Source organism: Anser brachyrhynchus (genome assembly GCF_964034855.1).
Source record: "Anser brachyrhynchus genome assembly, chromosome: 8".
Lineage (NCBI taxonomy): Eukaryota > Metazoa > Chordata > Aves > Anseriformes > Anatidae > Anser > Anser brachyrhynchus.
The window spans coordinates 595,950-608,791 of NC_137702.1; the positions used below are offsets into that span (position 1 = coordinate 595,950).

The 12,842-nt window shown below is 41.6% G+C and overlaps 2 long non-coding RNA genes across 4 annotated transcripts; one reads left to right on the plus strand and one right to left on the minus strand.

The window, feature by feature from the left end:
* Window positions 1–937: 937 nt before the first annotated feature.
* LOC308198982 lies at window positions 938–5,977 on the minus strand. Its single transcript, XR_013954314.1, has 3 exons — window positions 5,896–5,977; window positions 3,626–3,764; window positions 938–1,565 (listed from the first exon to the last, which is right to left on the minus strand). It is a non-coding gene; the product is annotated as an uncharacterized lncRNA (long non-coding RNA).
* Window positions 5,510–12,400, plus strand: LOC308198981. 3 transcript variants are annotated; one of them, XR_013954311.1, is made up of 4 exons: window positions 5,510–5,965; window positions 9,204–9,337; window positions 9,437–9,899; window positions 11,310–12,400. It is a non-coding gene; the product is annotated as an uncharacterized lncRNA (long non-coding RNA). The 3 variants fall into 3 exon arrangements; XR_013954312.1 differs by lacking the exon at window positions 11,310–12,400 and having other exon boundaries at window positions 9,437–11,293; XR_013954313.1 differs by lacking the exons at window positions 5,510–5,965; window positions 11,310–12,400 and adding an exon at window positions 6,020–6,195 and having other exon boundaries at window positions 9,437–11,293.
* Window positions 12,401–12,842: the final 442 nt, after the last annotated feature.

Sequence of the window (12,842 nt, forward strand, 5' to 3'; positions counted from 1 at the left end):
GAGTAGGTTTCTAAACCTTTTTCCCCCTCATGTTACACATGGTTAAGAAGTTACTGGTGTGCAGTTGTAAATAGCTTGTTTTTACTTCAATTTAACAAAGGAAGTGATTTTATACACTTGGGTATTTATGCAAAGATTATCTAACAAGCAAAAGGATTCTTTTTTTTTTTTTTTTCCTGTGCAGGCATTCAGTGTATATAACTGTTAGACAGCTAAATGGGAACCATATCATCAGGTGGAAAAGCTGAGTGAATAATTTGCTGTAGAGTTTTTGTCTTGTTAACTTTACCTACTTTTGGTTCAAGAAATGTTTTCAGAAGAACTACAGATTTCATAAGTTCTGAGCATGAGGGAGCAGACGCTACGCACATGCCCAGCTTTAATTGCCAAAGTCCTTTGGTGTCATTTACCAACAGAGATGGCTCTGATTTTTTCCTCCTGTAGCCTTAAAGTGCCTTTTCCCCGTATGGCAGGAATAGAAAAGTATCATGCTCAAATCCTGAATATTACTTGCAAACATTTGGACAATGAGTTTTCCTTTGTATTGTTCATTAAAATCTAAAGACACTTTAATTTATAAGCACTGTTGTGTTAAAGGTTAACGTAATGGGGAGTGATGCCCAATTAGCTGTTTTATGTCCGGTAGCATTCAAGGCACTGAACTATCACGATTACAGACTCACATATAACATAATACACCCTCAATCTAGTCACATTCCATGAACTACCATGGCCACACTTAAAGAGTTTGGTTGCATTCAATGAGAACTATCATGGCTAGATTTAATGACTAGTGCAGTTTATTAAAGCAACAGATACACAGGTTCTTTGGATTGCTGGTGATAAATTCACCATTTGCCTGCAAAGCATATATAAATACTAAAAGAATGAGTAATTCAGCCTGGCTATAGATTCCACAAGCACAAACAAACAAAAAAAAAAGAAAAAAAAAGTCCTTTTACTATATACATGTATATAATTATAGACATATAAAATATATGCATATGAATCAAGAGAGGAAGTAAGAAGAGATCTTGACCTATTGAACCTCAATTGCCAAAGTACAAGGAGATGAAAACAACTGATATATATTTTTATATATATATATATATAGTATATAAGGGCTGATGAAAGTCAGGAAGACTCCAAACTGAGCTAAATGTAATGAATAATGTAATAATGTAAATAATACAAATGGTGTAAACAATACAAATAATGTAAATAATATCGGTTATATGATGGTAAAAAATATAAATAATATAAATAAAATTATAATAGAACAGAACAGAACAGAATAGAATAAGTAGTATTAATGGTATAAATAAATTGGAGCAATAGAGTATTTCTTTCATGCATCCGGCAGCACAATTTGGAGCGCTGGGTAAGATGTCCTGGAACAAGAGCACTTTGATTCCTCTGACTGTGGCCAGTGCCCAGCCGGGCCCACACCATGCATTGCTCTCCTCCTGCGCCGAGCCAGGTGAAAAAGGGTGCAAGGACAGGTGGCAGCCGCTTCTAGGGGATGTCCTGCTCTGGGGCCTGGTGTTCATTTTTTTGTTGCCCTGCTGGGTACAGAATAAAACATCAGGTATTTATATGTTTGAAGTCATATTTACCTGCCCAGTTAATGATACAGAGTCTCGTCTTACCCTTTGCAATCCAGAAATATGAAGGTACGGTTTTATTTTCTTGACAAAGGGGCAATATATCTTGGAGGCAAGGCTGTGTTTTCAGTGCTGCTAGAAAAAAATAGTTCTTTGCAGTTGAATTACAAGTGGCAACTGGTGCAGTTCTCCCAGGGTCTGAACATCATAGAGCAAGGATGAAGGCAGCACTGACATTTGCACATTTGCACTCAATTGCACATTGCTGTCTCTGCAGCCATTTTTTGTCCTTTCCTGGTGGTATCTTTAAGCATTGTTTTGACTCAGCAGCAATACCTTTTTCCTCCTTTTGGAGCTGACCCCAGCTCTTTGCTGAGGACCCCAGGACCAGGCTGCCCAGTGGGATGTGCATCACTGCTCTCCAGACCCTACTCTGGGTAGGTGCCAGGGCACAGGCTTCAAGCACCCCATCCCACGTGAGCTGTGCTATGACTGTATCCTCATGCTAGGTGTCAAATCATGAGATCTTGTTTCTGCTTCTAATTATTCAAGGGTTTGTCAAATTAAGCCTTGTTTCTTTTTTCCAAAGAAATCTGAATTTATAAATAGATTTTATTATGATGACAGGAAACATATGATACTCTATTCAGGGTGCAACACATGCATATTTATACTGTAGTACTTGTCCTCTTTGTATCATTCTGGATTTGTGTATAGGAGGTACACAGGATTGCCTCTCAGATGAAAGGTCTTGTTGCTTTCTGAACCTGTAGCTGCTTGTTTCCTCCCTGTGCCTTCTCTCTTCTGCCTGCTGCAAACACGAGCACTGCTTTGTGCTCTTCTGCCCAACAGCTGAGGAGCAAAGCTTTCAAACCAGCTGAGGAAAACAGGGGCAAAGCTCCTGTGCTCATGCTGGCTGGGTGGCTCATCATGCATGGCCTAGCTCTTGGAGGGTCCCGATGCAAGCAAGAACCCGCGTTGGACCCCCAGGGCCCTGCCCGCCCCAGTGCCCAGCACCCAGCTCTGGGGCCGTGGCAGCAGACACACGGCTGGGGAGCAGAAGCGTGGTCTCCCTTCCAGAAAGGGCTTTTCAAACCTAGGAAAGCCTGCTGGCGTCAAGGGAGGAAAGCATAATCCATAAATGTCAGCAGACACGACTGACCACTGACAATTTGGGATGAAGTATCTGATGTATCCCAGTTTCCTGCCTTTTTTTTTTTTTTTACAGCACTCTGACTACTACGCCTTCTTAGCAGCTACTATTTCAAAAGATGCAGCTCTAAAATCCTAGAGGAATTACTATATGTACAACTTCATATGTATTTAGATGGGTACCATATGTCTTATTGATTTGATAGTGTAGCTTTTTCCAATAAATTGAATTTATTCAGACAAAAATAGGGAAATAAATGTCAATAGCTGTAAGTAGGAGTGCTGGCATGAAGAAACAAACCTTAAAAGCACATGGCTCAAGAACCCGTGCAAATCTGATCTGAAAATGGAGTGGGAGCACAGTGTAATTTTAGTGTCCCTTTTAACACTGCAACAGCAACAGGCAGTGATTATTTTTGGCATTTTCCTGCATAATGATGTCTTGATGATAAAGCATTGAAGTAAATATGTTATGAGGGGCTTTTTAATATTATTTATTTATTTATTTATTTATTTATTTTAGCAGAGATGGCTAAAGCACCGAGGAGCTGTTGCTGTTTTTCCTTTAACAGGACAAATAGACAATAACAGACCATGCCTTTTAAAATTGGAAGTATGTTCTTGGCTTATTTGACCAGTACCAAACCAAGATCCTGTACAGCAATTTTAGCTTATATGACACATAAAGGTTAATAGTTTTAAAATAGGTCACCCATAATATGAATAAAGAAAAGAAAACCACCGCCATAACATATGTATGTATATATTATCAACACTAAAAAAAGGAAGTAAGCAAATGGGTATATTAATCACAGGAGTGCTGTATTGAGGTTTACAGCAATTAGTAACAACAACAACAGAGCACTTACTATTTTTCATCTCTTCTGTCAGATTTGCTCTTCATTGCACGGATCTTCATTGTGTAAACCTGGTGCCTCTTACACTGATCTCACGTGTCCAAAGCTCCCTTGACTTCACTGAAGTTAATCTCGATATACATTCCTGTATCTGAAAAGTACATAGATGGTAGATCTTGTTTATTACTGAAGATAGAATAGGATCTTTTTAGATGAAGAATGATAAACTGTCAACACATCTAATATTTAATCTCTATTTGCACCAGAAATCTGGCTGGCAGAGCTATTTCCATTCCAGTCAAACAGCAGGAGGATACAATGTCATTTTTGTATCTGCCAATTCTGAACATCAACCTCCCAGGCAAAGCGCTACTACTAACTTTCCTTTGAAAAATGAACAAATGAAGCAAATAATTTAGAGAATAATTTCAAAATAATCACTGCATTCAAGAGAAGTGACCCTGCACAACATATAAAGTAAAAAGAGGTGAAAGTCATTGATTATATGGTTTCCTGTGAATTATCCACACAATATACTGTGCTAATAAAAATAACTTTTTAAGATGTAAAAAAGGTGATAACAGTTTTCTGGTCTGCTTTTCTTTATCGCATAGACCATAGGCTTTCAGCTAGGACAGGTTTTTGTACACAGGTTTGATGTATGGCATTTTACATATTGCCTGATGCTGAGCATCGAAGATTTGATAGAGTACTGCAAATTTCTCCCAGTGTATAATCAACTGTTATTTTTTTTTTCAGTTCTAGCATTTATTAGATGGCCTTGTGCTGATTTCTTCTGTGTGGGTTTCTCATACACATTTGTTGTTGAATATGTTACTCCAGACAGAATGTCAAAAAGAGAAAGCAGGAGCATAGATCTCTACTGGCAATTTTTCTAAGCTTTGCTTGAAACAACCAAGTATAGCAACATAAATTTACTTAGGTGCTGTACTCAACAGTGAAATTCCAAGTGTGGCCAATAGCAATTTGGGTTATGGCTTGTTTTCCTGCATCATCTTCTCACCGTTTCAAAAGCGGCAGCAGCTTCAAAGTAAGCTGTGTTGTTTTGGGTGCCTGAAACAGTTCATTCTCTTTGCTAGCTTAAAAAATTAATTAAAACTCAGGAAAGCATTTAAACGTACATGATAATATATTTTAAAATATCCGTCAGAACTTGAACCATTCACTGAGAAGCATATTGATCGGTCGCCTGTAAGACCAGAACCGTCTTCTCTCCATTCAGACAACACTCCCTGTGACTTCAGCAGCAAGAGCAAGAACGGGACAGGTCCCCGAGCACCGCGGCTGTGGCTGTCCTGGGCACCGCACGCCTGAAGCCAACACGTCTCGCTGCTCATAGGCGCGCCAGGCGGGCCGAGCCCTGCCTCTGGCGCTGCTGCCCCTTCCTGTCTCAGCTTGCTTTTGGCCACACAGTACAGGTGCACGTATCCTCCAGGGTAAAGAACACCAGAAATTTTGTTCCCTTAAATTCCCCTAGCTCCCTTTTAAAAAAAGAGTGAATAATTCTTTGAAGACAGGTATTGTGAGAACTTTTCATTCCCAAGCACGTGCTTCTGTGTTCAACCGAGTCCAAAAGTAAAACACGGCAAATGTGCCCCCTATCCCAAACCCCAGAAGGCCAAGCTCCAGAGACAGCAGTTAAAAATGCTAACAATTCTCCACCTAGGAAGATTTGTTTTTAATTCAGACCAGCAAAATGTTCTTTTTTGGTTTGTTTAGATGCTATAATTTAAGAAGTCACTGGCAAATTAAGCAGAAAAGCGCAGAGGTGTGGGGAAATGTCCTTATATTGAGGAAACACTATGATAAGTGATCTACTTGAAGTACAGACTTTTATATACATATATATATATATATAAAGGAGTATTTACCATTAACCTCATCCCAAGTGGCCAATTACTGTTCTTTTTATTACCTTTTATTGTGAGATTCAGAGAACACTCTACAAACAAAGACCTTCTGATATTCCTCAGCAATTATTTCTGTGATTATGTGCCTTTCTTTTCTTCCCTGTTTGCGAGTCCCTACAGAGCCTCAAGGAAGCCAAGTGTTTCACTCCCTGGAGCAGCCCCAGTCCTGGCCACTTCATCTGACCCTGCACTCATTTTGGCTGCATTTTAGCCAAAAAGCCCCTGTTCCACCGCATGCTGCTGTCTTCCCATCTACAGCAGCCCCAGGACTATAAAAATGTGCCCCGGAGGTACTACTGGAGCTCCCATACCCCGGGACACTGCTGGGGAGAGGCTTTGCTCACCACTGACCTTGCTCTGAAGGGACCACAGCTGCCTCATTTCCAGCAGCGAATTCCAGAGTGAATCTGGTCCAGCTGGGGTGAGTTAACCCCTATGTCTGTGCTGCCTCCAGCTGAGGGAGCCTCAGCGGATGGGGTCTGCAGGGGTCTTCTGCAGCAGTTCTCTTCCCCCGATGTGGTGGCCCAGAGGTGGGACAGCCCCAGCTGGAGGTTAGCAGTTGTCACCAACTCAGTGGTGGATGCTGCTGGGGTAGTAAGGGCTGGTCAAGAGCTTTTGGTGGTGCAATGCACTATAGAGAAAGAAAAATTGGTAAGATTTAAAAGAACTTGTCTGATACATAGTAAATGGAGGAGGGGAAATAGCACCAAAACTTTTACTTAGTGCTAGCTTGACCTTTCTGCTTGACTAAAATGCTGTTTTAATATGTATGTAAGTTGCTATTTCTGTATACACCTAGATGAGCAGTGTTCTGAAACAGTACGAGTGCCTTCATCTGCACAAAGTCCGCTGAGTCCTCAAACAGGTGTTGGGCAGCAGGGAGAGCTGGGATGTTGAATTTTAGAGGAGAAAGCAACAACAACAAAAAGCTAAATGTGGTATCAGCGGAGATATTCATCTTGTAGGCACCATGTATTTGTATTCAGTAAATAGATATTACATGTTAGTAGTCATTGCATTACAAAGCCCTTGAAGCAGTTTCATTATTGCTTTTTATTTTGCTGATTGCTCATTAACTGTCTCTGTTTAACCACCTGGGTGTCTGAGCAACCGGGAGCTCTGTCTTTCTGCCTGTGAGAATCAGTTACAGGCGGATGGGTGCCAAGGTCCTTGGAGTATGCTCTTGGCCATGATAGACGTGTTCAATAAAGTGGCTCAGCCTGTTGAAATAACTTCTTTACCCTGATCCTTCTGATAATAAAGATAAACTGAATCGCACCTATATTCAGGAAATCATTTTATGGGAATGTGTTGATGTTTTACTTTTCCACATAAAGTGAGTAGAAGTGACGTGTTTTGGATACTCTCTCAGATGACACAGCTAGTTGGGGTATTCATCGTTTATGATGATGATCAGTATCATCAGAGGGATAGCTCCTTTTTAGCAATTCAGCCTGTATAATCCACAAAGGCTGCACAAGACGTGAGTCACACGGGGCTGTGAGATGCATGTGTTAGAGAACACTTACCTGAGATTTGTGTTCTTGTAAAAAGCTAAACTGCATTATACAGGAGAGCAGCAGGAAAACACTTTTTAATGTTTAATGTAAAACCTTACTTTAAATTATGTGGCTTAACCACAACACCTTAAACATGCATGTTCAAGAGATGGCTTTGCAAATCCACTCTTGCCTTGTTCTACTCTGCACTCATATGTTATTTTTTTTTATTCCAGATTTTGATCTTGGCTGCAGTGTGTTGCGCATAAATACTATATAAAGACAAATGAATATATATAAAGGAAAATGTTAAGTGCTGCAACTGTTTGTTAGTCAGCTTTAGCTTTTGCTAGTGTTTATCAACTTATTTTTTTTTACTTATATTAGTAAAAAGATTTATTATTAACATGGACGCCAACACAGATAAAGAAGACTGTGACCATCCTAAGAAAACCTTGCATATCACCATAGTTACATGACAAAAAAAAATCGTGCTCAGTAAGACACTCAGTTATTGATGAGGAGGTGACAATATACTGTGAAATACCTTGCGTTCTTAATACACACTTACGAACTATTCATGTTCAAAACAAAAAACATATGAAGAATGATAAAAATTAGACTTTATAGACATTAAAGCATTTTCTATTATGAAGTATTCAGCTTTTAAGAAGTATGTCTGTAATTTCATGTGTTCACAGATTGCAGGAGGTCTATTATTTATAATAGCAAATGGAATTTAAAAAATGTACCAGGAGAAAACGTGTCCTTTGTCTATTGTTTTAAAATGATCAATTACTGAACCAAATTTCAAATTTGTTAGCTTATTTTATTGTTGTCTTTAAAAGCTCTTGAAGATAAACCGGGGAAGTAGCCTACAAACTTGTGCTCATACCCTCCAGGGTAGCTTTGCCTGAGAGCAGGGAAAGTCCCCTAAGGCTGCTAAACCCCTATAAGCTTGTCAAATTATTAGCATAGTTAATCTTCATTGTATTTCTTTGTAGGCAGAGAAAGCTGGCAACAGACACAATTGTGCCTTCAAGCCTTTAGTACATCCTGGTGTAGGAGCCAGCAGTTGCTTGCCCCAGGAGAAATGCCCTTACCCTGGGCAGCACCTGGGGAAAAGGGCTGCACGCGCGGTGCTTTCTCTGACTGCCACCGCTAAGTACTGCGTGTGCGGGCTTTGCGTGTGTTTCTGGGGGGTGGGACAAGGCTGCCCACGCTGACTCTCCCTAAGGGTTTCTCCTGGGGTACGTCCACCATTGTATATCCACATCCCCATTCTCAGTGCGCCCTCTGTATCTGTCCCAGACCTCTTTGTGGATCTGTCCAAGTTGCAACAAGCTTCCCAACCAAAACAAGTAGCAAATTTTTGGAGACGATAGTCAAGAAGAGAGGAAACGCCTACTTAGAATGGTGAGCCCAGTGGAAAGCTTTGCAGGGTTTTTCTCTGTGACCAGCGCGTTCTTTAAAGCAGCTGAAGCTGCCCGTCCTGAGGGACGCAGGCTCTGCCTGGGTAGCCGGGGCTGCAGACCTGGTTGTGCGCGCCGTCTGGTCACACAGCCACTCTGCCCAGAGCTGGGCCTTCGTAGTGCACAAGCATTTGTAGTATCCAAACTTGCCTATTGTGTAGACATTTCCATATGGATTGGTTTGAAGTTCAGCTTCTGTTTTGAAGTGCAGCCATACAACGGCACTATGTTCTTATTTGTTTATCACAAGCTTGTTGCAAACTTGGGGCGTTATCTTGGTTTCACAAAAATGTAAACATCAGCAAGTCAAGAAATCTCTAACAAAACTGAGTTCTCCCAAGTTTAACGTGAAATCTGAGTGCTGGAGTAGGCTGTTTCTTGAATTGTCTCACAAGTGAAGGAAGATTTTTTTTAGAGATGGGCAAATACAGAAATTCACTTTAGGGTAAATCATCCTGTGAAGTACAACTTGAATCCCTTGTGAAGGTGTTCTCTGGGACTGCAGAGCCGTGCAGGGGTCCTGTGAGGAGAGAGGGAAGGCAGCAAAGCAAAATGTCCCCGGAGGTGCCTGTGCCAGTCGCCAAGTGCCTGATAGTACCAAGGTTCCCAGACCCCTCCTGAGAAAGCCTGTGTAAAGTCATTGTAAAGGAAATGGTTCTGCTGGTCTTGTTCTTCCTTGCCAATACAGGATACGCTCTGCTGGAGAACTTCACAGAATCACAGACTGGCTGAGGTGGGAAGGGACCTCTGAAGGAAGGGACCTCAGTCTGACCCCCGGCTGAGCAGGGTCACCCAGAGCACGTTGCGCAGGATGGCATCCAGGCGGGTTTTGAATATCTCCGGTGACAGGGACTCCACAACCTCTCTGGGCATCCTGTTCCAGTGCTCTGTCACTGTAAAGAAGTGCCTTCTCATATTTAGGTGGAACTTGTGGAGACAGCAAAGAACCATTCCCAGCATCAGGATTTTCAGAATGGTTTCTCCAGAGCACGGTGACTGTGTGAGAAGCTGCAGTGGTTTCATCCCTGGGGTGCTCCCGAGGACTCATCCCAGCAACCCTTCTTCTGAAGATAAGATTCTATTTCCATGCAAAAGAGATCCTGACTACCACATCAAATTTAGCCACCAGTACTATTATGACTGTAAGCATCACTACACATGCCCAGAACCCTTTTCTGAGCTGCTTCTGCTTGATCTCTGGGCATGAGAAGATCTGCTCTCTTTGGTCTTCAATGGCAGTCATGCTGCCGACGCCCAGGGTGCAGAGATGCCACATCCCGTTGCTATTCAGAGCCTTGGATTGCACTTTCTTCATTGCCTGTTACAGCAGAGTAAAAGCACTTGTAGTTCTTCCTGCATGCACATCTAAAACCTCCGAGAAAAGGTAAATGCCCTTATACAGTTTTGATTCCAAGCACTCGATGTCTGACTTTAATCTCACTCTTCGTGGATCTTGCCCTAAAAAAGAAATCCCAACTCTAACAAATCCACTGCTAGAAAAAAAAAGTGTTTTGGCTTTTGTTTTTCTTTTTTTTTTTTCCTCTAAGATTAAAAAAAAAAAAAAAGCTGTGTCTCCCCGAAAGTTTTTAAAATTAAAATCTTAGAGGGAGACCTGCAACGTTCCTGCAGCGTGTTTAATTGGGAGATGGACCACGGCTGCCTCAGTCCCTGCCAGTCATTGCCTCTGCACCGCCCCAAACTGCTGTGTGTGAGACTCTTGCATTATTTTTTAATTGACAGTGCCTTGGATAGATGTTGTACCTTAGCACACTGCAAAAAGTAATTAGGAATGGGAGGCCATCTTTAGTTACTGGAATTCAAGAAGAAAAAAACAAAGCCATCAGAGATGTCTAAAAATTGACTCTAATTTTCTCTCTGTGACATTAGGAAGCCTTCTCTCCCACTTCCAAACACAGGACTGTGATTTAAGCCACATGTACAGCACAGTTCTGGTAATAAAAAATGGCATTCTTATTAGAGCTCTTCTAAGTGAGAAATACTTAAAAGGATCTGAAAATCAGACTGAAACTGTTCCATTATTTCCTTTCTCATGTTGATGCTGAAAATCTGACAAACCATTAAAGGTAACAGTATGTTTTAGTGAAGCCAATATCTATTGCTAGCTGAATCTATTGAAAAACAAAGTGTGCATTAAACAGATATAATTACACTCTAGGAAAAAAAAAAGTATATATTTTTAACAGTGTAAGAAAAGTGTTCATGGCTCAAATGTTGACTTTAACCTTTCCCCCTGTTTTACTTAATCAAAATTAAAATAGCTGTTGGTGGCATAAATGCCCCATACAATGAAGGAAGAGTATGCAAATCTCCTACTGATCAATGCCCTTACTGGAATAAAAACTTTTAAAGCATACAATCAATTTAAAGAGTTAAATCCAATCCCTTTAATTTGATAGAAGAGACTTCTTTCCCCCTTCTTGCAGGGACTCATTCCATGTGTTCCAGTAAAGATTCATCAACTGTAGGCACCTCCACAGAGGTTAACGTTTCCCATAAAAAAAACACCTGTAGTGGGGTGAGATGCTTTTCAGAAATACTTCTTCTCATGTAACCTGTCAAGCAAAAGCACCAAGTTCTCTGTGCATTTCCTGTTTTCCAGGACAGTAGGAACAAGTTTCCTGGTGTTACCCGAATATTAATGGTAACTTTCAAATAAATTTACAGTGGGTGAAGAGACTAGAAGCTAAGCTTCTGTTCATGATTTATTCATTACTTAAAACAAACATCCTGAGGACTGTTTATAGGTTTCATTAAATATCTGTGCCTCATCTAGATGTGAACTGTTGCACAGCATATTCATTGAAGGAATGGGAATGAAGTGCGGAGGCACATGGATAATTTTGCAATCAGTTTCTCTGCCTGCTGTGTGCTGGTGAGTCCAATATTTTCCCCTAACTTCCTTATATCGTCTGCATGGGTAATTCTGGATCACTTCCACCAGCACCACCTTCCCCCTTTTTATTCTCAATGCTCTCTGCCCTCTCCAAAACCATACACAATTTCATGCTTAACAACTCCTGCCGTTAGGAGAGATTTATAACATGATGTGCATATTGATGAGATACTCTCAGGGCACTGCCTGAGGCAGCTTTTTCACTTCCCCTGTTGTCCTCCCACATACGGCCTGGAGCATTCCCATCCTCGGCCAGGACCCTGCGCGGAGCATTGCCACCATGCTGCTCCCTGCACGCGCCAGGTGCTGGGGTCTGGATGTGGTCCCTGGCCAGATAGGAGCTGCCCCGGCAGCCCGTCGCCGGGCTGAGCAGCACGGACACTGCCCTCAGTGCACGCTTTGCTCTGCACCGCGGTGTGACAATTGCGGTGACTGAGCTGCAGAGGGTTCTTCTATACACAAAGCACTTGAGACTACGTTAGCAGCTTGCCTGACCTCAAGCAAGATCTGGCTGGCCCAGCAGTCGCTGGCCTCCAGACTCACCTGAGTGCAGATTGCTGTGGAAACTGGCTTCTTCTGGGATCACCAAAGTCTGTGACCCCACATGACTGCAAAACCTCGAAGCCTGTCCTCCTGCCTATGCATATGCTTATCTAGCAGATTTACAGACTCCCCAAACAAGTATTTCTGTGGTGCAGAGCATCGTTATGTTTTCCTCCCTAATGTGTAGGATAAGGATTACATTTAAATTTGTTTGAGCTGTTTTCCAGTCTCCAGTGGTTTGAACAGAGTATTCCACCTTTGTTATAGAAGCTGTGTATGTATTTCAAGACTAATATTCTCCTTCTCCTCCTTTGGCTAAACATCCTTGTTCAATCTTAATAGACATTCTTCCTCTCCTAGATGTCATCATTTGATGTGCAGTACCCAAAAATAGATAGAGTACTCCAAGTGCATATGGTAAGCAGGTGCCTTTCAGGCTGTAATGTTTTGTTTATTCCCAGACTGTTTCATGTTACAATTTGTTCATAGTGAAAGGTATTTTCAGCAATTTCTGGAATTTGAGTGGATGACCTGAGCTCTTTTAATAGCTTCTAACATACCATCTTGGCGATTCCCACATAGCTTGGGCAATTCCCCAGTAGCCTCCAGTACACGTTTTAGATGAAAACATTGAATGATGCAGGATGCACCACTGCAAAGCTCTACCTTGTCCATTCTTCTGTTTGGATAACAACCAACCATCTTGTTCTCCAAGATGGGTCTCTAAAATCTTTCCCATCTCCTGTGTAATGGTTTCATCTGGGTGGTGTTTGCCTTGCTCAGTTTTGAGAATGCCCTGTGAAACAGCAAGAAAGCTGTGCTAAAAGCAAAGCTATTCCTCAGCACCAGGTCCACCACCGTGCCTCAGAA